The following is a 27,010-nucleotide window of genomic DNA, read 5'->3' as shown; positions in this document are numbered from 1 at the left end:
AAGACTGCGTTTAGTAGTTTTATGGTTTGTAGTAATTGTCGTAGTCTTATTTTGAAAGTATTATGTTGATACAGTAAGATACAGCAAGACAGAGATAATTTTGTTAATGTAATTAGAAATCAAGGTTTTTAAGATAAAGGAATTTAAATATAAAACCCAAGAAGTGAAAAAGCACAGTGACCTTAAGTTTTACTTGGAAATAACAGTATTAACTCATGTCCTATTTTTCTCCTTCTAAAAACTCTGTTTTTATCATCTATGCGCTGAAAAGGCCTAGAAGCAATACTAGTAGTTACCATCCAGACTGTGGTCTTTAAAAACTATTTCCCGGGGAGGGGGAAGGGTAAACTGGGACAAAGTGGAAGAGTGACATGGACATTTATACAATACCAAATGTAAAATCGATAGCTAGTGGGAAGCAGCCGCATAGCACAGGGAGATCAGCTTGGTGCTTTGTGACCACCTGGAGGGGTGGGATAGGGAGGGTGGGAGGGAATCGCAAGAGGGAAGAGATATGGGAACATATGTATATGTATAACTGATTCACTATGTTATATAGCAGAAACTAACACACCATTGTAAAGCAATTATACTCCAATAAAGATGTAAAAAAAAAAAACAAAAAACTATTTCCCACTAAAAGAAACCAAAACTTCTTAAAGAAATGGCAAATTAAGGTCAGAAGCAGGAAGGACACACAAAAGATGAGGCCAGGATTTCTTAATGAGACAGAAAGAAAACAAACTATTAAAAACGATAGGGTTGTATCAAAAGCACACAGGAGTAAACTCTGGAAACATCAAAAAGAAAATAACTGTAATGGATTGAAACACTTATATTTTAAGAAAAAAATCCATGAGATTGGTTCAAGATGGTGGAGTAGAAGGACGTGAGCTCACTCCCTGTCGCGAGAGCACCGGAATCACAACTAACTACTGAACAATCATGTTCAGGTAGACACTGAAACTCACCAAAAAAGATACCCCACATCCAAAGACAAAGGAGGAGCCGCAATGGGACAGGAGGAGGGGCACAATCACACTACAATCAAATCCCGTAACTGCTGGGTGGGTGACTCACAAACTGGAGAACACTTACACCACAGAAGTCCACCCACTGGAGTGAAGGTTCTGAGCCCCACGTCAGGTTTCCCGACCTGGGGGTCCGGCAATGGGAGGAGGAATTCCTAGAGAACCAGATGCTGAAGGCTAGCGGGATTTGATTGCAGGACTTTGCCAGGACTGGGGGAAACAGAGACTCCCCTCTTGGAGGGCACACACAAAGTAGTGTGTGCATCAGTACGCAGGGGAAGGAGCAGTGACCCCATAGGAGACTGAACCAGACAACCTGCTAGTGTTGAAGGGTCTCCTGCAGAGGTGGGGGGTGGCTGTGGCTCACCATGGGGACAAGGACACTAGCAGCAAAAGTTCTGGGAAGTGCTCCTTTGCCTGAGCCCTCCCAGAGTCTGCCATTAGCCCCACCAAAGAGCTGGATAGGCTCCAGTGCTGGGTTGCCTCAGGCCAAACAACCAACAGGGAGGGAACCCAGCCCCACCCATCAGCAGACAAACGGATTAAACTTTTACTGAGCTCTGCCCACCAGACCAACACCCAGCTCTACCCACCATCATTCCCTCCCATCAGGAAGCTTACACAAGCCTCTTACATAGACTCATCCACCAGAGGGCAGACGGCAGAAACAAGAAGAACTACAGTTCTGTAGCCTGTGGAAGGAAAACCACATTCACAGAAAGATAGACAACATGAAAAGGCAAAGGACTTTGTACCAGATGAAAGAACAAGATAAAACCCCAGAAAAACAACTAAATGAAGTGGAGACAGCCAACCTTCCAGAAAAAGACTGCAGAACGATAGTGAAGATTATCAAGGACCTCGAAAAAAGAATGGAGGCAAAGATCGAAAAGATGCACGAATTGTTTAGCAAAGACCTAGAAGAATTAAGGAACAAACAGAGATGAACAATATAATAACTGAAATGAAAAATACACTAGAAGGACTCAATAGCAGAATAACTGAGGCAGAAGAACGGATAAGTGACCTGGAGGAAGGAATGGTGGAATTCACTGCTGTGGAACAGAATAAAGAAAAAAGAATGAAAACAAATGAAGACAGCCTAAGAGACATCTGGGAAAACATTAAACACAACAACATTCGCATTGTAGGGCTTCCAGAAGGAGAAGAGAGAAAGGACCCGAGAAAATACTTGAAGAGATTATAGTCAAAAACTTCCCTAACACGGGAAAGGAAATAGCCATCCAAGTCCAGGAAGCACAGAGAGTCCCAGGCAGGACAAACCCAAGGAGAAACATGCCGAGACACAGAGTAATCAAATTGACAAAATTTAAAGACAAAGAAAAATTATTCAAAGCAGCAAGGGAAAAACAACAAATAACATACAAGGGAACTCCCATAAGGTTAACGGCTGATTTCTCAGCAGAAACTCTACAAGCCAGAAGGGAGTGGCACCATATAATTAAAGTGATGAAAGGGAACAACCTACAACCAACATTACTCTACCCAGCAAGGATCTCATTCAGATTCGACGGAGAAATCAAAAGCTTTACAGACCAGCAAAAGCTAAGACAATTCAGCACCACCGAACCAGCTCAACAGCAAACGCTAAAGGAATTTCTCTAAGTGGGAAACACAACAGAAGAAAAGGACCTACAAAAACAAACCAACAACAATTAAGAAATTGGTCATGGGAACATACATATCGATAATTACCTTAAACGTGAATGGATTAAATGCTCCAACCAAAAGACACAGGCTCACTGAATGGTTACAAAAATAATACCCATATATGCTGCCTACAAGAGACCCACTTCACACCTAGGGACACGTACAGACTGACAGTGAGGGGATGGAAAAAGATATTCCATGCAAATGGAAATCAAAAGAAAGCTGGAGTCGTAATACTCATATCAAATAAAACAGACTTCAAACTAAAGAATCTTACTAGAGACAAGGAAGGACAGTACATCATGATCAAGGGATCAATCCAAGAAGTAGATATAATAACTATAAATATATACGCACCCAACATAGGAACACTTCAATACATAAGGCAACTGCTAACAGCTATAAAAGAGGAGATTGACACTAACACAATAATAGTGGGGGACTTTAACACCTCACTTACACCAATGGACAGATGATCCAGACAGAAAATTAATAAGGAAACACAAGCTTTAAATGACACAAAAGACCAGACACATTTCATTCATATTTATAGGACATTCCATCCAAAAACAGCAGATTACATTTCTTCTCAAGTGCACATGGAACGTTCTCCAGGATACATCACATCTTGGGTCACACATCAAGCCTTGGTAAATTTAAGAAAACTGAAATCATATCAAGCATCTTTTCCGACCTCAACACTATGAGATTAGAACTCAATTACAGGGGGAAAAAAACGATAAAAAACACAAATACATGGAGGCTAAACAATACGTTACTAAATAACCAAGAGATCACTGAAGAAATCAAAGAGGAAATCAAAATATACCTACAGACAAATGACAATGAAAACACAACGATCCAAAACCTATGAGATGCAGCAAAAGCAATTCGCAGAGGGAAGTTTATAGCAATACAAGCCGACCTCAAGAAACAAGAAAAATCTCAAATAAACAATCTAACCCTACAACTAAAGGAATCAGAGAAAGAAGAACAAACAAAACCCAAAGTCAGTAGAAGGAAAGAAATCATAAAGACCAGAGCAGAAATAAATGACATAGAAACAAAGAAAACATTAGCAAAGATCAATAAAACTGAAAGCTGGTTCTTTGAGAAGATAAACAAAATTGATACACCTTTAGCCAGACTCCTCAGGGGAAAGAGGGAGAGGACTCAAATCAATAAAATTAGAAATGAAAAAAGGAGAAGTTACAACAGACACCACAGAAATACAAAGCATCATAAGAGACTGCTATAAGCAACTCTAAGTGAATAAAATGGACAACGTGGAAGAAGTGGACAAATTCTAAGGAAGGTATAACCTTCCAAGACTGAACCAGGAAGATACAGAAAAGATGAACAGACCAGTCACAAGTAAGGAAACTGAAAGTGTGATTAAAAATGTTCCAACAAAAAACGTCCACGACCAGATGGCTTCACAGGTGAATTCTGTCAAACATTTAGAGAAGAGCTAACACCCATCCTTCTCAAACTCTTCCAAAAAATTGCAGAGGAAGGAACCCTCCCAAACTCATTCTATGAGGCCACCATCAGCCTGATACCAAAACCAGACAAACATACTACAAAAAAAGAAAATTACAGACCAATATCACTGATGAACATAGATGCAAAAATCCTCAACAAAATACTAGCAAACATAATCCAACAACACATTAAAAGGATCATACGCCATGATCAAGTGGGGTTTATGCCAGGGATGTAAGGATTCTTCAATATATGCAAATCAATCAACGTGATACACCATATTAACAAATTGAAGAAGAAAAACATATGATCATCTCAATAGATGCAGAAAAAGCTTTTGAAAAACTCAACACCCATTTATGATAAAAACTCTCCAGAAAGTGGGCAAAGAGGAAACCGACCTCAACATAATCAAGCCCATCTACGACAAAACCACAGCAAACATCATTCTCAATGGTGAAAAACAGAAAGCATTTCCTCTAAGATCAGGAACAAGACAAGGATGTCCACTCTCACCACTATTAGCATAATTTTGGAAGCCCTAGCCACGGCAATCAGGGAAGAAAAAGAAATAAAAAGAATACATATTGGAAAAGAGGTAAAACTGTGACTGTCTGCAGATGACGTGATACTATACATAATCTTAAAGATGCCACCAGAAAACTACTAGAGCTAATCAATGAATTTGGTAAAGTTGCAGGATACAAAAGTAATGCACAGAAATCTCTCTCATTCCTAGACACTAGCAATGCAAGACCAGAAAGAGAAATTAAGGAAACAATCCCATTCACCACTGCAACAAAAAGAATAAAACACCTAGGAATAAACCTACCTAAGGAGGTAAAAGACCTGTACTCAGAAAACTGTAAGACACTGATGAAAGAAATCAAAGATGACACAAACAGATGGACAGATACACCATGTTCTTGGATTGGAAGAATCAATACTGTGAAAATTACTATACTACCCAAAGCAATCTACAGATTCAATGCAATCCTTTTCAAATTACCAGTGGCATTTTTGTACAGAACTAGAACAAAAACTCTTAAAATGTGAATGGAGACACAAAAGACCCTGAATAGCCAAAGCAATCTTAAGGGAAGAAAATGGAGCTGGAGGCATCAGACTCCCTGATTTCAGACTATACTACAAAGCTACAGTAATCAAGAAAATATGGTACTGGCACAAAGACAAAAATATAGATCAATGGAAATCATAGAAAACCCAGAGATAAACCCACGCAGCTATGGTCAACTAATCTATGATAAACGAGGCAAAGATATACAGTGGAGAAAAGACAGTCTCTTCGATAACTGGTTTGGGGAAACTGCTACATGTAAAAGAATGAAATCAGGGCCTCCTTGGTGGCGCAGTGGTTGGGAGTCCGCCTGCCGATGCAGGGGACACAGGTTCATGCCCTGGTCTGGGAGGATCCCACATGCCGCGGAGCGGCTGGGCCTGTGAGCCATGGCCACTGAGCCTGCGCGTCCGGAGCCTGTGCTCCGCAACGGGAGAGGCCACAGCAGTGACAGGTCGTGTACCACAAAAAAAAAAAAAAAAGAATGAAATCAGAACACTCCCTAACACCATACACAAAAATAAACTCAAAATGATTTACAGACCTAACTGTAAGACCGGACACCATAACACTCTTAGAGGAAAACATAGGAAGAACACTCTTGGACATAAATCACAGCAAGATCTTTTTTGATCCACCTCCTAAAGTAATGGAAATTAAAACAAAAATGAACAAATGGGACCTAATGAAACTTCAAAGCTTTTGCAAAGCAAACAAAACTACAAACAGGACCAAAAGACAACCCTCAGAATGGGAGAAAATATTTGCAAACGAACCAACAGACAAAGGATTAATCTCCAAAATATATAAACAGCTCGTGCAGCTCAATATTAAAAAAATAAACAGGGCTTCCCTGGTGGCGCAGTGGTTGAGAGTCCGCCTACCGATGCAGGGGACACGGGTCCGTGCCCCAGTCCGGGAAGATCCCACATGCCACGGAGCGGCTGGGCCCATGACCCATGGCCGCTGAGCCTACGCGTCCAGAGCCTGTGCTCCGCAATCAAAACCCAATCAAAAAATGAGCAGACCTAAATAGACATTTCTCCATAGAAGACATATAGATGGCCAAGAAGCACGTGAAAAGGTGCTCACCATCACTAATTGTTAGAGAAATGCAAATCAAAACTACAATGAGGTTATCACCTCACACCAGTTAGAATGGGCATCATCAGACAATCTGCAAACAACAAATGCTGGACAGGGTGTGGACAAAAGGGAACCCTCTTGCACTGTTGGTGGGGATGCAAATTGATACAGCCACTATGGAGAACAGTATGGAGGGTCCTTAGAAAACTAAAACTAGAATTACCATATGACCCAGCAATCCCACTCCTGGGCAGATAACCAGAGAAAACCGTGATTCAAAATGACACACGCACCCCAATGTTCATTGCAGCACTATTTACAATAGCCAGGACATGGAAGCAACCTAAATGCCCATCGACAAATGAATGGATAAAGAAGATGTGGTGCATATATACAATGGAATATTACTCAGCCAGAAAAAGTCATTTGTAGAGACCTGGATGGATTATTTGTAGAGACCTGGATGGATCTAGAGACTGTCCTTATTTTGAACATTAGTAAGTAGAGAAAAATGATGTATTTTTCTTGCCTTTCCTGTACAAACTGGATATCAAGGTGATAAAATAATTGAAAAAAAAATGGTAATAAATGTAGAAAGGAACAATAGAGAAAGAATCAGGTTGAGGTAAGGGGGTTGTTGTAGGGTAAGACAGTGTGTTTTATCAGTTAGAGTTACACACTGAAGATTTTAAGGCTGAAATTACATGATTGCTGAGATTTGCTTTTAGAATATTCCCCCCAGAGGAAAAATAGTATGTGGGATAAATACACGAAGCAAGATGCTAATACATGTTGAAAGTGATGATGAATGCTTGTGGAGACTCATTGTATTACTCTCTCTGCTTTCATTTTAAGGTTGAAATTTTCCAGAATAAGAAGTTCAAATATACATGGAGAGAGAGTTTATCTTACATATGGCCAAATTTTCTACTGGAAACATTATTTTATAATCAGAAAGGAAGTGCCTGAGATACTTGTTCAGTATCTGAGACATACAGATTCTCACGCCCCACTGCAGACTTACTGGATCAGAATCCGAAGATGAGACATAAAAAAGACTGCTTTCTTACCACTTCCCCTATGCATCCACTGCAGCCCAGCACAAACCTGCACCCAGCGGTGAGATTAGATCACCCTACAGGCCTCATCCTGAGAGCCTAGGGCTCTTAGCCATCCCTAGACTGCGCTACCTGTAGTTCTGAGAACAGTTTCAGCACAGTGGTTGGCGGGCGGTGCAGGGAGTCAAGCTACAGAGTGTGGAGGGGCCAGTACCCATAAGGGACAGGATACAGGGACAGGAACTTCTGCCTGGACACGGTAGCATGAGGGCAAGAAGGCATCAATAGACCTTTCCAGGATGAGAGAGACCTGGGCATATTTTAACGCTGAGGGCAAAAGCTGGTGGAGAGAAAGACTGAAGATAAGAGACCAATACTGGGGGCTCCAGCCCCACGATGGCAGGAGAACAGGGAAACCCCAGTGGGAGAGGTTGTGTTTGGAGCAGGAGGGATGAGACAGCACTGGGCTAAGGATGTGGAAGTTGTAAGAGGGACACCCATGATGATCTAGAGCTCGTCCAGTGCAATAGCCGTGAGCCACAAGAGCTGCTGAGCACTGGAAATGTGGCTGGTCTGAACTGAAACGTGCTGTGAAAATATAATACACAATGGATTTTGAAAATTTAGTAAAAAGAAAACCAGTGCCAAATATCTAAATCATTTATAACACTGATTACATGTCAAATTGGTAGTATTCTGAATATATTACAGTATATTACTAAAATGGATTTTATCTGTTTCTTTTTCGTTTTTTAATGGGACTCCTAAGGAATTGTTAATGGCATGACTGGCATGATACTCCTAGTGATCGATGCTGTTCTACAAGTTATGGAAGCCAGAACGAGGAGAAGAAAATAAGCCCCGCCAAAGAGCCCTATCTATCTCAGAAAATGAAACCCGTTTCTATTACCCCAGAATCTGCCTCATTCAGACCAAGGTTTGGCCAAATTCATGAAAAAACTCCCTGCTCAGCCAGCTACTTAACAGCACAAACAGAATGCCAGTGGACTGTGTACACAATTTGTTCTCAGACACCACTGACATACAGCAGTTAATTTGGTGACGATGCGCCCTTATCTGTGGATGAGGCCAGGCCCTCAAGGCCCTGCTGTGGGAAGGAAACCACCAACCAGCAAGCAATCCAGAGGAAGGTTCAGAGAAGACAGACGGACAGACTGGCCTTGGCATTATCCACACTCAAAGGAGGGGAAACACGTGCTGAGGCAGGACAGTCCTCCCCACCCCGAGCCACACAGTCCTCCTCAAAGGCCTCTGGGCTCAGGTCTGCGTGCGTCCCCACCCCAGCCTGCACCCCGTCCACAGCCAGGGGTGGGCAGCGAGGTACTTTCTGGGTGCCGCCTCCCCCTCCCTCAGTGGCTCCGGCATCCTTCCTTCCTCCCCCAACCAGCCTCCGCTCTGCGGGATGTGCTTCGGGTGCTTTCCAGCCCGCAGGCCACCTTTCTGCTCCGGAAGGGAACGCAGCAGCCCGCGTGGGTGTTTGCCTGCGGGGTGTTATCTAAGATCAACACTGGCAGTTCCTGTCTCCAGGGCCGGGACTGAAGGAGGCCTCACATCTCAGTGGGGCCTGGTCACCATAGTCCGTTTGGGGTTTTTGGGGCCGGGGGGGCAGGGCGGGCCACGCTCTGAAAAAGCTGCAGGCCTTCTCTAGCATCTCCCCACCTGCTCCACCTTCAGCCCTTCTGAGCCCCAAGGCCAAGAGGCATCAGCTCAAGGTGGCCCGCAAGGGCGAAGGCCTCCAGGTGACACACTTACACTCTGCTGGGACTGCGGGAGGATTCCGGCCCCCGCCCCAGTGCACTGGTGGTGAGAAGTTTTCCAGCTGGAGGTACTCAGTCCCCACATTCTACTGAGGGGCTCAGTCCAGCCCCTCCCGGGCACCCACTGTCCCTAGAGTCTCCACAAGGGTCCAGTGCCCCCTGACGACCATCTCATTCAGGCGGTCATCGGATGACCAGCGTTCTGCTGGCTCCCCTGCCCCATCCCGTCGTGCTCAGGAGCCTGGCTAGGCGTCCGGGCACTGCCACTGAGGGCTGCGTGGCTTTGGGGAAAGTGTGGTCCCTGTGGCATTCAGGTTTTCTCCCCGTGAAATAACGGTGCAGCCTCCCAGGTCTTTAAGGTCGTGTCCTGTCACTCCTCTGCTCAAAAGCCTTCAGTGGCCTCCCTCTTCCAGATCAGGCCCAAACTCCTTGGGCCCCCAGCTTCCAAACTGTGCTTATCCCAACCCCGTACCTCCTTCTAGGCCTTTTCTTACAACCCGCCCCATTGCCACCCTCCTCCGAGCACCCAGCCTTCTCACTGGGGCCACCAACAGTCTGCACCCACGCCTGCTGTTCCCTCCCGCTCCTGCCCCTCTGCCTGCAGCGGTGCCCTCCCTTCAAAGCCCTGCTCCACTTCCGCCGCCTGGATCACGGAGCCCTTCCTACCCTCCCAGCCCGAGCCCAGCCAGAAGTGAGCTCCTCCTCTGAAACGCTAGAACGTCTACACAGACAACTCACCAAGCCCTTAGGAGTCACCACCTGGGCATCCTGTGGGATGAGCCGCTGCGGGCACGTAAGGAATCCCCCACGTGGTTGATGCGCTCTTCGTCCGCGAACATCTGACGTGGCAAAGGCTGGCCAGGGTACAAAAAACAGTTGTCACCTGCATGGTACTTGACAGGTTACAAAGGATTGCACACCCATCACCTCAGTTAACCCTCAAGCCCCTGTGAGAGGCAGCCGTGAGCAGGGGGACGCTCAGTGATCTGCGTAAGGCCAATCTGTGTGTGCTCACCTGTGGCAGCACCAGGTCCCGGCTCTCCTGCCCCCAGGGCACTCTGCTCCCTCTCAGAACCTGGCTGGGCGAGGGGAGAAAGGCCCGCACATTAAGAAAGACCAAGCTGAGCAGAGCCATCACCACCACCCAGAAGAGAGGACTGGAGTCCAGCCCTGTTGGAGATGGTCCCTGCCCTGCTCCCCCGCAGTTTCCTCATCTGAATAATGGGGCTTCTCTCAGGGAGGTGTGAGAGTTCCAAGAGCTCGGCTGCCATGAGCTCGAGGATCCCACAAGCCAAAAAAAAGAAATGCATGACCACACACCTGACTACCTGACCATGCAGTGGCATAGCTCACCGAGCCCGTTCTTTTGCAAGCATCTGCCTCTAAGTGGTAATCACACTTTGAAAGGCATTATCCCCACTAGAGGAATCTAAGGTATTGGAGAGCAGGTGAACTACTTGGGTGGAGGGAGAGAGGAAGCAGAAGTCCGCCTCCATGAGCCAGCCACTCGCTCTGATGCAGAGACCCACACGCGCGCCTGGAGCTGAGGCACGTCCCAGCTCTAAAAGCTTAGTAGGGGTGCAAGCCTGATCATCACTAGCCAGGCCCACCGCCCTCTTCTCAACACCCAGCGGAGGCACCAAGACTCAAACATGGTCAAAGGGCCCAAGAAACCAGCTCCCGACCTGCTGGAGAAGCAGCCAGACGGGGCTCCGGGGAGGATGGGGGCCAGGCTCTGGGGGGAATGCTGGTCACCTGATGCTCGCCCACAAAGACAAGGCCTTACTCCTTTCTCAAGGGACACACAAGCCTTCTCTCCCACTTGCCTAGGTCATTCACTCCAGAAACAGAGGTTAAGCGCCCACTCTGGTCGGGCTCTCTCACCTGCCCCAGGCAGCATGGTGGGGTGGAAAGCTGAGGCCTTAACGCTCACACCTGAATCTGAACACCTGCTTTCTGGTCCAGCCCACAACACTGAACTTCTCAGGCTCCTCCCATGTAAAACACCCACCTCCCCAGGTCACTGTCAAGATTGAACACGGTATGTCCCATGAGGACACCTGCACATAGGAGACATTCAATTATCCTGATAGCCACCATTTACAGCATTCTTGCTGTGCACCAGGCACTGTTCTAAATACTTCTTACATGAATTTGATATAACTTCAGTTCATTTTCACACAAAAAAACCCTTAAGCAGGACAAAACTGATGTTCACATGAATTAAGTGACTTCCCAAGGTCACATAGCAAACACGTTTCCGACTCACCCAGAGCTGTGGGTACAGGCCCCCACTCCCCCATGTTCTACACCTTCCCAACCAATGTCACCCCCTTGCACTGCTTCCTGGGGTATAGGGATTACTTTTGTTTCTGTTTTTTAATTTTCCTTAGTAATACAGGAAATAAAGAAACTGACTCAAAGATTTAGGGAAAAAAATTATGATTACCAAATAAAAAAGCTGGGGAGAAGAAGAGATCAATTAGGACGTTGGGATGAACATCTACACACTAATATACATAAAATAAATAATCAACAAGGAAATACTCTATAGCACAGCCCACCGTAATAACCTATATGAGAAAAGAATCCAAAAAACAATAGATTATATGTATGTGTATAAATGAATAATGTTGCTGTACCCCTAACACAAACACAATGTTAAACATCAACTATACTCCAATATAAAATAAAAGTTTAATTTTAAAAAATGAGTCCGCTATTCCCCCCAGGCCCCCGTGACCGCTGTCACATCCCTAAGCAGACTTGGGTCCCAAGGTTGAACTGTCATGGGGCCGAGGGAGCTGGGGAGGATGTGGCAGCTATAAGCCCCCTTGGTCTCGAGTGCCTGGTAACCCCCAGATGGGACCACAATCTTTGGATCCAGGTGGCCCCTCTTGAAGCTGAACCAAGGCTACAGGACCCAACAGCCCGGTTGAACCTCGGGCTGAAAGACATTTGAAAAGTCACCAGGTTTCCATGGCCTCGGATGGTGGGGATCCCACCTCCAGCCTCCTTCCTTAGAGTCACCCCACGTGAAAAGGACAACCCCTCGGCATAGCAGTCTGGCGGGAGGCTGGGATATATCTGGGGGTCACAGGATAAGGAGGAAGGAGTAATGAGACACACGCCCTCGGGTGTTTGTGCTGGCACATTCCACTCTAATTGACAACCCAGGAATACAACTTGCCCTAAGGCTCTGGTCACCCCAGTAACCAGAGTGCGACATGAAGAAATCCTGCCGCCTTGTGGCCATTACCTGTAACTACAACTTTCAAACCACTGCTTAAGAGCACTTAACGTTCACAAGGGCTGCGGTGCTGTATTAAAATAACACCTACTCTAATAAATGTCCCGGGGTAGGTCATGGAATGAGAATTCAAAAACTGGCAAACTTAACAACAAACCGATTTTAAGAGTTAAATTTTAATCACGTTTACAAAAAAGAAAGAAAGAAAAGAAAAAAGCCTATGAAAAGATGCTCCAAATTACTACTACTTAGAGAAAAGCAAATCAAAACTACAACCAGGTACGACCTCGCAGGAGTCAGAATGACCGTCATCAAAAACTCTACAAACAATAAATAATGGAGAGGGTGTGCAGAAAAGGGAACCGTCCAGCGCCACTGATGGGAAAGTACACTGGTAACAGCCACCGTGGAGAACAGTATAGAGGTTCCTTAACTACAAATACAGCTACTATACAATCCATAAATCGCACTACTGGGCTTACATGCAAAGGAAATCATAACTGGAAAAGACGCTTCACCCCAACGTTCACTGTGTCACTGTTTACAACACCCAAGACTCACAAGCAACCAAAATGTCCATCGACCGATGAATGGATGAAGAAGACGTGGTTAAGTATATACACGAGACTACTACTCAGCCTTCGAAAAGAATGAAATAATTCCATTTGCAGTAATGTGGATGGACCTAGAGGTGATCATATTAAGAGACCTTAGACGGAGAAGGACAAATATCATACGATATCACTTATAGGTAGAATCCAAAACTTGATACAATTGAACTAATTTACAAAACAGAGAGAGACTCACAGACCTAGAAAACAAGCTTAGGGTTACTAAGTTGGAAAGGTGGGGGAGACAAATGAGGAGGTTGGGATTAACGTATAATCACTAATATTCATAAAACCGATAATTAAGAAGGAAATATTGTAGAGCACAGGGAATTCTACTCAACACTCCGTCATAACCTATATGGGAAAAGAATCCGAGTGAGTACAGTTATGTGTGTATACTGAATCACATTGCTCTACACCTCAAATAAACACAACACTGAAAATCAACTATACTTTAAAATGAAATAAAAAGTAAATTAAAAAAAAGAAAAAATGCCTAATAAATTCCCCTCAGGCCACAGAAATCTAGGCTATTATCACATCCCTGGAGCCTAAGAAGTCTGGGTCCCAAGGCTGGCCTGTCGTGGGGCTGACAGTTTAGAGCACGGAGTAAGCAGAGCATGGTTCTGGTCCTAAGCGACCCTGAACCAAGGATCACCTTTCACCAGAGGCCCTGGGACACTGACCTGAAGCAGCAGTCGCAGCAGTAGCTGGGATTTACTGAGGCCTGAGTGAAGCAGCACAGAAAGCCTGTGTAGGCGCACACCCCTGACTTACTGATGAGGAAACTGGCAAGAAGGTCAAGAGCTGCCCTGGGCCGTCCACCACCAGGTGCTAAAGCCACCGTTGGCATCCTGATCTGTCTCAGCTCAGAACTCTCAAGGCTGGAATCCGCGACCTGCTGCTGGGGCTCCTCAGCCGTAATCGGGGAGTGGAGCTCACGCCGGGCCTTTATGTGCGCACACACCAAGGAAAGGGCAGGCCGCTCACTGCAGGAGGTTCTGTGCACAGCTAAGTGTGGACCCGTCTTCTGCCTGTTCTTTGTCCATTTTTCAGCAGCAGAATCCCTGTTGTGAAATAAATCTTACATCATAACATTAAAATTGGAAAAAGTGCAACTACATTGGTTCAAGTGAGGACAGAGGGCCTGGCCCACAAGACCTCCCAAGGCATTCCGCAAAATCCTAGCCTGCACAGAATAGGAAAATTGCTGCTCCCTCCCTCCCATTATTCAGATGCGAAAAGAAAGGCCAAGGAAGCACCTTTGCTCGGGCTTCTCAATGGACACAAATTACACTGAATTCTAGTTAGCTCTACGTATCTGCCTTCCTTAACAAGCTCCGTGCTCCCGAGGGCAGGCCTGGTCCTCCTTACAGTGCCATAAACAGATGATTAATGAGAAGGGACTGGTCCCATGTCTCACAGTGGGTTAGTGATAGCTTCTTGGGCTCCTGGCCATAGGCTGTGTTTATAGCTTACACCATCCCATCGAATAATCTGGAAGTAAATGAAATTACCACTGTCAACAGTTTATGCTTAGGGTGGTAACACGTTAGCCATTCCTGGGGTAAGGGAGATACCTCCAATTTGTTACAACAAAACAGGCCAACCAAGTGCAGTGCCATGTTGTGTCCATCTTCAGGGCAGTTGCCAAGCCCAAATGAGAGGAATGTAAGGGTAATTTAAAAGATACACAGAGAATTCTAGTTAGGGCAAGATGGCAGTAGCAGCCACACTGATTTTCAATCCTCTCACAAAAGCAAAGCAACTAGGATAGCAAAAGAAACCCCTGGGCTTTTGACACTAAGGTAGCCCCTCAAACTCTGAATCATCAAGGAGCAGGGCCAACCATTCATAAGGGGGAGATTTCCACTTCCACACAGGAAGGATTCACAGCTCCAAGAGTTTCCCTCAAGCCATTAACAACTAGAAAAACACAAACTCCATGAAACAACTGCTTTCCGATGTAGGACAACAGGCAGTGTTTGGAAGAAGAGGAAAAAGTGGGCGTGGGAAGGGAGCACCACAATGGCCGCAGCTTTCTTCCTGGAGGCAGTTCCCCAGGAAAGGGCAGGGAAATCGAATCCAGAGCAGCCTCACTGAGTTAAAAAGACAGATGAGAGTTCAGAAAGGCAAAGGTAGCATTTACAGAGTACTAGAGAAGAGCGAGCTGCTCAGAGACAGCCAGCTCCTCGGACCTGCAGGAGGGTCTCCTAGACTTTTGACCAAGTACTAACCTGCTTACGGGAAGGGTCAAACTCTCGTGACCAAAGAGCAGTGGGCCAAGCATTCCTGGAACTCAACAGAGGGCGAGTAGTTCACGTTCCCAAGAACCAGAGTGCAACAGCCTCACGATACAAAGGGCACTGGGTCGAGTCCTAAGAAAGATCACGCGTCAGTGGTGTATCTTCAATCAGGTCTAGAGTAAAGGCTGCTCTGGACCTTAAAAGCAAGCCTTGAAAGCATCAAACTGATCCACCAATAATTTCACTTTCTGCCAGATCAAAGCCCAACGCTCTTTAAAGGAACAACAAGAAAATTCAACATATGACAGCATAAAATTTACAACATCCACCACCTAATCCAAAATTACTGGGCAGGCAAAGAAGCAAGCAAAGGACCCATAACCAGGAGAGGAAAACAGTGAATAGCCACAGACTCAGGAGAGAGACCACGGAATTAGCAGATGACTACCTTAAAGACAGCTATTCTAAATATGTTCAAGAATGTAACGGAGGGCTTCACCGGTGGCGCAGTGGTTGGGAGTCTGCCTGCCGATGCAGGGGACACGGGTTCGTGCCCCGGTCCGGGAGGATCCCACATGCCACGGAGCGGCTGGGCCTGTGACCCATGGCCGCTGACCCTGCGCGTCCGGAGCCTGTGCTCCGCAACGGGAGAGGCCACAGCAGTGAGAGGCCCGAGTACCACAAGAAAAAAAAAGAAGAAAAAAAAACGAATGTAAAGGATAATGAACATAAGAAAAATGGGAGATATAAGAAAGTTGCAAATGGAGTCTCTAGAAATGAACAATTCAATATCTGGAGTGAAAAATACCCTGGATGGGAGTAAAAGCACATTAGACACTGACAGGAAACATCAGTACATGTGAAGACAGCAATAGAAACTATGCAAACTGAAGCACAGGGAGAAAAGCAGACAAAACAAAACAAACACAGAGACTCCAGTATTAAGTAGTCTAAAATATGTGTCAGTTGGATTCCAAAGGAGACAGAAAACAATGTTTAGAGAAACAGCCAAAATTTCTCAGCTGGATTTGAACTATAACCCTACAGATTCTAGGAAATTAAAGAACCCCAAGCAGAAGAAAATACACATACAATAATAATACTGAACTTTCTTAAAAATTATATAAGCAGCCAGAAAAAAAAAAAGACATATTACATACACAGGAACAAATATAAGAATGACAGCCAACTTCTCATTAGAAACTATACAAATCAGACTTCCCTGGTGAAGCAGTGCTTAACAATCTGCCTGCCAGTGCAGGGGACACACATTCAAGACCTGGTCCGCGGAGATCCCACAGGCCGTGGAACAGCAGAGCCTGTGCGCCACAACTTATCCTGAGCTCTAGAGCCCATAAGCCACAACTACTGAAGCCCGCATGCCCAGAGCCCGTGCTCCGCAACGAGAGAAACCACTGCAATGAGAAGCCCGTGCACCGCAACAAAGAGTAGCCTCCGCTCGCCACAACTAGACAAAGCCCGCTCGGAGCAATGAAGACCCAACGCCGCCAAAAATAATAAATAAAATAAATAAATTTATTTTTAAAAAAACTGGTTCTAGAACAAAAAATTTCAGATAAAGTAGATTTTAGAACAAGAAATACTTATAAGGGATAAAAAGGGGCATAATAATAAAAGGGTCAGTTCATCAAGAAGGCAACAATCCTAAAGATGTATGCACTTAAAATAGAGCTTCAAGATATGTGAAACAAAAACTCACAGAACTGAAGCCAGTTACAATTCCAGCTGGAGATCTCAACACTCCTCTTTCAGTAGCAGAAAAAATAGGACCCTAGAAAACAGTGAAGTTACAGAATACATAAACAAACCTGGCAATCAATTTGACCTATCAGGCACTCACAGAACATTCCACCCAGCAGCACTTAAACGCATTCAAGCACATCTGGAACACTCATCGAGACACACTAATTTCTGGACCCTACAACAAACTTTAACAAATCTAACAGAATTAAAATTATCTACAACATATTCTCACACTATAATGGAAGTAACCTAGAAACCAATAATAGAATACTTGGAAAATCCTCAAATATTTGGAAATTTAAGCAATACATCTAAATCACTCATGGGTGAAAGAAAAAAATCGCAATACTTACCTATAGAGGAAAGGAGGAACAGAATGAAGGGGACAGGAATGGAAGATAATAGTCTCTGCACGTACCTTGTCTTATACCATTGACTTGGGAACCACGTAATGTTTAATAATTAACAAGTAAAGGGGAAAAAATCCCTAAAAACTGAAAAAACAACTGGATGGAATGTTAGGTATATATCAAGCCCTTGGCATAACCACACAGAGAAAATAGTTAACTCATTTGACCGTATATTCCTAAGACTGCGTTTAGTAGTTTTATGGTTTGTAGTAATTGTCGTAGTCTTATTTTGAAAGTATTATGTTGATACAGTAAGATACAGCAAGACAGAGATAATTTTGTTAATGTAATTAGAAATCAAGGTTTTTAAGATAAAGGAATTTAAATATAAAACCCAAGAAGTGAAAAAGCACAGTGACCTTAAGTTTTACTTGGAAATAACAGTATTAACTCATGTCCTATTTTTCTCCTTCTAAAAACTCTGTTTTTATCATCTATGCGCTGAAAAGGCCTAGAAGCAATACTAGTAGTTACCATCCAGACTGTGGTCTTTAAAAACTATTTCCCGGGGAGGGGGAAGGGTAAACTGGGACAAAGTGGAAGAGTGACATGGACATTTATACAATACCAAATGTAAAATCGATAGCTAGTGGGAAGCAGCCGCATAGCACAGGGAGATCAGCTTGGTGCTTTGTGACCACCTGGAGGGGTGGGATAGGGAGGGTGGGAGGGAATCGCAAGAGGGAAGAGATATGGGAACATATGTATATGTATAACTGATTCACTATGTTATATAGCAGAAACTAACACACCATTGTAAAGCAATTATACTCCAATAAAGATGTAAAAAAAAAAAACAAAAAACTATTTCCCACTAAAAGAAACCAAAACTTCTTAAAGAAATGGCAAATTAAGGTCAGAAGCAGGAAGGACACACAAAAGATGAGGCCAGGATTTCTTAATGAGACAGAAAGAAAACAGACTATTAAAAACGATAGGGTTGTATCAAAAGCACACAGGAGTAAACTCTGGAAACATCAAAAAGAAAATAACTGTAATGGATTGAAACACTTATATTTTAAGAAAAAAATCCATGAGATTGGTTCAAGATGGTGGAGTAGAAGGACGTGAGCTCACTCCCTGTCGCGAGAGCACCGGAATCACAACTAACTACTGAACAATCATGTTCAGGTAGACACTGAAACTCACCAAAAAAGATACCCCACATCCAAAGACAAAGGAGGAGCCGCAATGGGACAGGAGGAGGGGCACAATCACACTACAATCAAATCCCGTAACTGCTGGGTGGGTGACTCACAAACTGGAGAACACTTACACCACAGAAGTCCACCCACTGGAGTGAAGGTTCTGAGCCCCACGTCAGGTTTCCCGACCTGGGGGTCCGGCAATGGGAGGAGGAATTCCTAGAGAACCAGATGCTGAAGGCTAGCGGGATTTGATTGCAGGACTTTGCCAGGACTGGGGGAAACAGAGACTCCCCTCTTGGAGGGCACACACAAAGTAGTGTGTGCATCAGTACGCAGGGGAAGGAGCAGTGACCCCATAGGAGACTGAACCAGACAACCTGCTAGTGTTGAAGGGTCTCCTGCAGAGGTGGGGGGTGGCTGTGGCTCACCATGGGGACAAGGACACTAGCAGCAAAAGTTCTGGGAAGTGCTCCTTTGCCTGAGCCCTCCCAGAGTCTGCCATTAGCCCCACCAAAGAGCTGGATAGGCTCCAGTGCTGGGTTGCCTCAGGCCAAACAACCAACAGGGAGGGAACCCAGCCCCACCCATCAGCAGACAAACGGATTAAACTTTTACTGAGCTCTGCCCACCAGACCAACACCCAGCTCTACCCACCATCATTCCCTCCCATCAGGAAGCTTACACAAGCCTCTTACATAGACTCATCCACCAGAGGGCAGACGGCAGAAACAAGAAGAACTACAGTTCTGTAGCCTGTGGAAGGAAAACCACATTCACAGAAAGATAGACAACATGAAAAGGCAAAGGACTTTGTACCAGATGAAAGAACAAGATAAAACCCCAGAAAAACAACTAAATGAAGTGGAGACAGCCAACCTTCCAGAAAAAGACTGCAGAACGATAGTGAAGATTATCAAGGACCTCGAAAAAAGAATGGAGGCAAAGATCGAAAAGATGCACGAATTGTTTAGCAAAGACCTAGAAGAATTAAGGAACAAACAGAGATGAACAATATAATAACTGAAATGAAAAATACACTAGAAGGACTCAATAGCAGAATAACTGAGGCAGAAGAACGGATAAGTGACCTGGAGGAAGGAATGGTGGAATTCACTGCTGTGGAACAGAATAAAGAAAAAAGAATGAAAACAAATGAAGACAGCCTAAGAGACATCTGGGAAAACATTAAACACAACAACATTCGCATTGTAGGGCTTCCAGAAGGAGAAGAGAGAAAGGACCCGAGAAAATACTTGAAGAGATTATAGTCAAAAACTTCCCTAACACGGGAAAGGAAATAGCCATCCAAGTCCAGGAAGCACAGAGAGTCCCAGGCAGGACAAACCCAAGGAGAAACATGCCGAGACACAGAGTAATCAAATTGACAAAATTTAAAGACAAAGAAAAATTATTCAAAGCAGCAAGGGAAGAACAACAAATAACATACAAGGGAACTCCCATAAGGTTAACGGCTGATTTCTCAGCAGAAACTCTACAAGCCAGAAGGGAGTGGCACCATATAATTAAAGTGATGAAAGGGAACAACCTACAACCAACATTACTCTACCCAGCAAGGATCTCATTCAGATTCGACGGAGAAATCAAAAGCTTTACAGACCAGCAAAAGCTAAGACAATTCAGCACCACCGAACCAGCTCAACAGCAAACGCTAAAGGAATTTCTCTAAGTGGGAAACACAACAGAAGAAAAGGACCTACAAAAACAAACCAACAACAATTAAGAAATTGGTCATGGGAACATACATATCGATAATTACCTTAAACGTGAATGGATTAAATGCTCCAACCAAAAGACACAGGCTCACTGAATGGTTACAAAAATAATACCCATATATGCTGCCTACAAGAGACCCACTTCACACCTAGGGACACGTACAGACTGACAGTGAGGGGATGGAAAAAGATATTCCATGCAAATGGAAATCAAAAGAAAGCTGGAGTCGTAATACTCATATCAAATAAAACAGACTTCAAACTAAAGAATCTTACTAGAGACAAGGAAGGACAGTACATCATGATCAAGGGATCAATCCAAGAAGTAGATATAATAACTATAAATATATACGCACCCAACATAGGAACACTTCAATACATAAGGCAACTGCTAACAGCTATAAAAGAGGAGATTGACACTAACACAATAATAGTGGGGGACTTTAACACCTCACTTACACCAATGGACAGATGATCCAGACAGAAAATTAATAAGGAAACACAAGCTTTAAATGACACAAAAGACCAGACACATTTCATTCATATTTATAGGACATTCCATCCAAAAACAGCAGATTACATTTCTTCTCAAGTGCACATGGAACGTTCTCCAGGATACATCACATCTTGGGTCACACATCAAGCCTTGGTAAATTTAAGAAAACTGAAATCATATCAAGCATCTTTTCCGACCTCAACACTATGAGATTAGAACTCAATTACAGGGGGAAAAAAACGATAAAAAACACAAATACATGGAGGCTAAACAATACGTTACTAAATAACCAAGAGATCACTGAAGAAATCAAAGAGGAAATCAAAATATACCTACAGACAAATGACAATGAAAACACAACGATCCAAAACCTATGAGATGCAGCAAAAGCAATTCGCAGAGGGAAGTTTATAGCAATACAAGCCGACCTCAAGAAACAAGAAAAATCTCAAATAAACAATCTAACCCTACAACTAAAGGAATCAGAGAAAGAAGAACAAACAAAACCCAAAGTCAGTAGAAGGAAAGAAATCATAAAGACCAGAGCAGAAATAAATGACATAGAAACAAAGAAAACATTAGCAAAGATCAATAAAACTGAAAGCTGGTTCTTTGAGAAGATAAACAAAATTGATACACCTTTAGCCAGACTCCTCAGGGGAAAGAGGGAGAGGACTCAAATCAATAAAATTAGAAATGAAAAAAGGAGAAGTTACAACAGACACCACAGAAATACAAAGCATCATAAGAGACTGCTATAAGCAACTCTAAGTGAATAAAATGGACAACGTGGAAGAAGTGGACAAATTCTAAGGAAGGTATAACCTTCCAAGACTGAACCAGGAAGATACAGAAAAGATGAACAGACCAGTCACAAGTAAGGAAACTGAAAGTGTGATTAAAAATGTTCCAACAAAAAACGTCCACGACCAGATGGCTTCACAGGTGAATTCTGTCAAACATTTAGAGAAGAGCTAACACCCATCCTTCTCAAACTCTTCCAAAAAATTGCAGAGGAAGGAACCCTCCCAAACTCATTCTATGAGGCCACCATCAGCCTGATACCAAAACCAGACAAACATACTACAAAAAAAGAAAATTACAGACCAATATCACTGATGAACATAGATGCAAAAATCCTCAACAAAATACTAGCAAACATAATCCAACAACACATTAAAAGGATCATACGCCATGATCAAGTGGGGTTTATGCCAGGGATGTAAGGATTCTTCAATATATGCAAATCAATCAACGTGATACACCATATTAACAAATTGAAGAAGAAAAACATATGATCATCTCAATAGATGCAGAAAAAGCTTTTGAAAAACTCAACACCCATTTATGATAAAAACTCTCCAGAAAGTGGGCAAAGAGGAAACCGACCTCAACATAATCAAGCCCATCTACGACAAAACCACAGCAAACATCATTCTCAATGGTGAAAAACAGAAAGCATTTCCTCTAAGATCAGGAACAAGACAAGGATGTCCACTCTCACCACTATTAGCATAATTTTGGAAGCCCTAGCCACGGCAATCAGGGAAGAAAAAGAAATAAAAAGAATACATATTGGAAAAGAGGTAAAACTGTGACTGTCTGCAGATGACGTGATACTATAATCTTAAAGATGCCACCAGAAAACTACTAGAGCTAATCAATGAATTTGGTAAAGTTGCAGGATACAAAAGTAATGCACAGAAATCTCTCTCATTCCTAGACACTAGCAATGCAAGACCAGAAAGAGAAATTAAGGAAACAATCCCATTCACCACTGCAACAAAAAGAATAAAATACCTAGGAATAAACCTACCTAAGGAGGTAAAAGACCTGTACTCAGAAAACTGTAAGACACTGATGAAAGAAATCAAAGATGACACAAACAGATGGACAGATACACCATGTTCTTGGATTGGAAGAATCAATACTGTGAAAATTACTATACTACCCAAAGCAATCTACAGATTCAATGCAATCCTTTTCAAATTACCAGTGGCATTTTTGTACAGAACTAGAACAAAAACTCTTAAAATGTGAATGGAGACACAAAAGACCCTGAATAGCCAAAGCAATCTTAAGGGAAGAAAATGGAGCTGGAGGCATCAGACTCCCTGATTTCAGACTATACTACAAAGCTACAGTAATCAAGAAAATATGGTACTGGCACAAAGACAAAAATATAGATCAATGGAAATCATAGAAAACCCAGAGATAAACCCACGCAGCTATGGTCAACTAATCTATGATAAACGAGGCAAAGATATACAATGGAGAAAAGACAGTCTCTTCGATAACTGGTTTGGGGAAACTGCTACATGTAAAAGAATGAAATCAGGGCCTCCTTGGTGGCGCAGTGGTTGGGAGTCCGCCTGCCGATGCAGGGGACACAGGTTCATGCCCTGGTCTGGGAGGATCCCACATGCCGCGGAGCGGCTGGGCCTGTGAGCCATGGCCACTGAGCCTGCGCGTCCGGAGCCTGTGCTCCGCAACGGGAGAGGCCACAGCAGTGACAGGCCCGTGTACCACAAAAAAAAAAAAAAAGAATGAAATCAGAACACTCCCTAACACCATACACAAAAATAAACTCAAGATGATTTACAGACCTAACTGTAAGACCGGACACCATAACACTCTTAGAGGAAAACATAGGAAGAACACTCTTGGACATAAATCACAGCAAGATCTTTTTTGATCCACCTCCTAAAGTAATGGAAATTAAAACAAAAATGAACAAATGGGACCTAATGAAACTTCAAAGCTTTTGCAAAGCAAACAAAACTACAAACAGGACCAAAAGACAACCCTCAGAATGGGAGAAAATATTTGCAAACGAACCAACAGACAAAGGATTAATCTCCAAAATATATAAACAGCTCGTGCAGCTCAATATTAAAAAAATAAACAGGGCTTCCCTGGTGGCGCAGTGGTTGAGAGTCCGCCTACCGATGCAGGGGACACGGGTCCGTGCCCCAGTCCGGGAAGATCCCACATGCCACGGAGCGGCTGGGCCCATGACCCATGGCCGCTGAGCCTACGTGTCCAGAGCCTGTGCTCCGCAATCAAAACCCAATCAAAAAATGAGCAGACCTAAATAGACATTTCTCCATAGAAGACATATAGATGGCCAAGAAGCACGTGAAAAGGTGCTCACCATCACTAATTGTTAGAGAAATGCAAATCAAAACTACAATGAGGTTATCACCTCACACCAGTTAGAATGGGCATCATCAGACAATCTGCAAACAACAAATGCTGGACAGGGTGTGGACAAAAGGGAACCCTCTTGCACTGTTGGTGGGGATGCAAATTGATACAGCCACTATGGAGAACAGTATGGAGGGTCCTTAGAAAACTAAAACTAGAATTACCATATGACCCAGCAATCCCACTCCTGGGCAGATAACCAGAGAAAACCGTGATTCAAAATGACACACGCACCCCAATGTTCATTGCAGCACTATTTACAATAGCCAGGACATGGAAGCAACCTAAATGCCCATCGACAAATGAATGGATAAAGAAGATGTGGTGCATATATACAATGGAATATTACTCAGCCAGAAAAAGTCATTTGTAGAGACCTGGATGGATTATTTGTAGAGACCTGGATGGATCTAGAGACTGTCCTTATTTTGAACATTAGTAAGTAGAGAAAAATGATGTATTTTTCTTGCCTTTCCTGTACAAACTGGATATCAAGGTGATAAAATAATTGAAAAAAAATGGTAATAAATGTAGAAAGGAACAATAGAGAAAGAATCAGGTTGAGGTAAGGGGGTTGTTGTAGGGTAAGACAGTGTGTTTTATCAGTTAGAGTTACACACTGAAGATTTTAAGGCTGAAATTACATGATTGCTGAGATTTGCTTTTAGAATATTCCCCCCAGAGGAAAAATAGTATGTGGGATAAATACACGAAGCAAGATGCTAATACATGTTGAAAGTGATGATGAATGCTTGTGGAGACTCATTGTATTACTCTCTCTGCTTTCATTTTAAGGTTGAAATTTTCCAGAATAAGAAGTTCAAATATACATGGAGAGAGAGTTTATCTTACATATGGCCAAATTTTCTACTGGAAACATTATTTTATAATCAGAAAGGAAGTGCCTGAGATACTTGTTCAGTATCTGAGACATACAGATTCTCACGCCCCACTGCAGACTTACTGGATCAGAATCCGAAGATGAGACATAAAAAAGACTGCTTTCTTACCACTTCCCCTATGCATCCACTGCAGCCCAGCACAAACCTGCACCCAGCGGTGAGATTAGATCACCCTACAGGCCTCATCCTGAGAGCCTAGGGCTCTTAGCCATCCCTAGACTGCGCTACCTGTAGTTCTGAGAACAGTTTCAGCACAGTGGTTGGCGGGTGGTGCAGGGAGTCAAGCTACAGAGTGTGGAGGGGCCAGTACCCATAAGGGACAGGATACAGGGACAGGAACTTCTGCCTGGACACGGTAGCATGAGGGCAAGAAGGCATCAATAGACCTTTCCAGGATGAGAGAGACCTGGGCATATTTTAACGCTGAGGGCAAAAGCTGGTGGAGAGAAAGACTGAAGATAGGAGACCAATACTGGGGGCTCCAGCCCCACGATGGCAGGAGAACAGGGAAACCCCAGTGGGAGAGGTTGTGTTTGGAGCAGGAGGGATGAGACAGCACTGGGCTAAGGATGTGGAGGTTGTAAGAGGGACACCCATGATGATCTAGAGCTTGTCCAGTGCAATAGCCGTGAGCCACAAGAGCTGCTGAGCACTGGAAATGTGGCTGGTCTGAACTGAAACGTGCTGTGAAAATATAATACACAATGGACTTTGAAAATTTAGTAAAAAGAAAACCAGTGCCAAATATCTAAATCATTTATAACACTGATTACATGTCAAATTGGTAGTATTCTGAATATATTACAGTATATTATTAAAATGGATTTTATCTGTTTCTTTTTGTGTTTTTTAATGGGACTCCTAAGGAATTGTTAATGGCATGACTGGCATGATACTCCTAGTGATCGATGCTGTTCTACAAGTTATGGAAGCCAGAACGAGGAGAAGAAAATAAGCCCCGCCAAAGAGCCCTATCTATCTCAGAAAATGAAACCCGTTTCTATTACCCCAGAATCTGCCTCATTCAGACCAAGGTTTGGCCAAATTCATGAAAAAACTCCCTGCTCAGCCAGCTACTTAACAGCACAAACAGAATGCCAGTGGACTGTGTACACAATTTGTTCTCAGACACCACTGACATACAGCAGTTAATTTGGTGACGATGCGCCCTTATCTGTGGATGAGGCCAGGCCCTCAAGGCCCTGCTGTGGGAAGGAAACCACCAACCAGCAAGCAATCCAGAGGAAGGTTCAGAGAAGACAGACGGACAGACTGGCCTTGGCATTATCCACACTCAAAGGAGGGGAAACACGTGCTGAGGCAGGACAGTCCTCCCCACCCCGAGCCACACAGTCCTCCTCAAAGGCCTCTGGGCTCAGGTCTGCGTGCGTCCCCACCCCAGCCTGCACCCCGTCCACAGCCAGGGGTGGGCAGCGAGGTACTTTCTGGGTGCCGCCTCCCCCTCCCTCAGTGGCTCCGGCATCCTTCCTTCCTCCCCCAACCAGCCTCCGCTCTGCGGGATGTGCTTCGGGTGCTTTCCAGCCCGCAGGCCACCTTTCTGCTCCGGAAGGGAACGCAGCAGCCCGCGTGGGTGTTTGCCTGCGGGGTGTTATCTAAGATCAACACTGGCAGTTCCTGTCTCCAGGGCCGGGACTGAAGGAGGCCTCACATCTCAGTGGGGCCTGGTCACCATAGTCCGTTTGGGGTTTTTGGGGCCGGGGGGGCAGGGCGGGCCACGCTCTGAAAAAGCTGCAGGCCTTCTCTAGCATCTCCCCACCTGCTCCACCTTCAGCCCTTCTGAGCCCCAAGGCCAAGAGGCATCAGCTCAAGGTGGCCCGCAAGGGCGAAGGCCTCCAGGTGACACACTTACACTCTGCTGGGACTGCGGGAGGATTCCGGCCCCCGCCCCAGTGCACTGGTGGTGAGAAGTTTTCCAGCTGGAGGTACTCAGTCCCCACATTCTACTGAGGGGCTCAGTCCAGCCCCTCCCGGGCACCCACTGTCCCTAGAGTCTCCACAAGGGTCCAGTGCCCCCTGACGACCATCTCATTCAGGC

At 44.3% G+C, this 27,010-nt stretch overlaps 1 long non-coding RNA gene across 4 annotated transcripts in view; it reads right to left on the bottom strand.

Annotated features, from left to right (window-relative positions):
• LOC307192520 overlaps positions 1-27,010 on the bottom strand; it is a 68,956-nt gene that overhangs the window by 21,895 nt on the left and 20,051 nt on the right. For 2 of the 4 annotated variants that reach the window (XR_013830090.1, XR_013830091.1), the window contains exons 2-5: positions 17,015-17,086; positions 13,826-14,115; positions 10,203-10,266; positions 9,926-10,041 (exon numbers count right to left, since the gene is read on the bottom strand). This is a non-coding gene — a long non-coding RNA (uncharacterized lncRNA). Of the gene's footprint in view, positions 1-9,925; positions 10,042-10,202; positions 10,267-13,825; positions 14,116-15,285; positions 15,367-17,014; positions 17,087-27,010 lie in introns of those variants that run through there. The other 2 variants (XR_013830092.1, XR_013830089.1) reach the window with 2 other exon arrangements.

The sequence above is a fragment of the Stenella coeruleoalba genome, assembly GCF_951394435.1.
Source record: "Stenella coeruleoalba genome assembly, chromosome: 10".
Classification (NCBI taxonomy): domain Eukaryota; kingdom Metazoa; phylum Chordata; class Mammalia; order Artiodactyla; family Delphinidae; genus Stenella; species Stenella coeruleoalba.
Note: the sequence above shows the minus strand (reverse complement) of the source record. Positions and strands in the feature narration are given on the sequence as shown.